The 453-nt window shown below is 29.8% G+C and overlaps 1 protein-coding gene across 3 annotated transcripts in view; it reads right to left on the bottom strand.

Moving 5' to 3' along the window:
* LOC119585776 (RING finger and SPRY domain-containing protein 1-like) overlaps positions 1-453 on the bottom strand; it is an 18,733-nt gene that overhangs the window by 3,224 nt on the left and 15,056 nt on the right. The window lies entirely within an intron of this gene.

Raw genomic sequence — 453 nt, 5'->3', positions numbered from 1 at the left:
TAAATTATGGTGAATCCTTCATATCTGTTTATTTACATGTTTCTGCAAGTTTCCCCTATTTTCAGTCTAACAATTGGAAACTATCTGACAAGCCAGTATGAGACATACATTTTCTGGTACTTTAAAATTGAACCCTTGACAACAGTAGAAAATCCTGTGTTATCTGTGGCTAGCAGGCAAGGATGGGCTAATGATTTATGGTAGTTAGATGTTATACTACACTAGAAAAAGAAAAGACAATCAAGTTGTTATAAAGATTAAAATGCTATTCATAAAAAAAAGATAAACCAATAAATAGCTCTCAGCTTTGTAATTACAAAGAGGCAGTCCATCAGTTTCAATATCATAACTTCAAAATTATTATACTGACACATTTGCTATTATAGCATTTAAGATTACTAAAAAAAGTAAGAAGCCTACAATTCTTTATGTGATAATGAAAATTTCACATAA

The sequence above is a fragment of the Penaeus monodon genome, chromosome 20, assembly GCF_015228065.2.
Source record: "Penaeus monodon isolate SGIC_2016 chromosome 20, NSTDA_Pmon_1, whole genome shotgun sequence".
Lineage (NCBI taxonomy): Eukaryota > Metazoa > Arthropoda > Malacostraca > Decapoda > Penaeidae > Penaeus > Penaeus monodon.
This window is presented reverse-complemented; position numbering and strand designations above follow the sequence as displayed.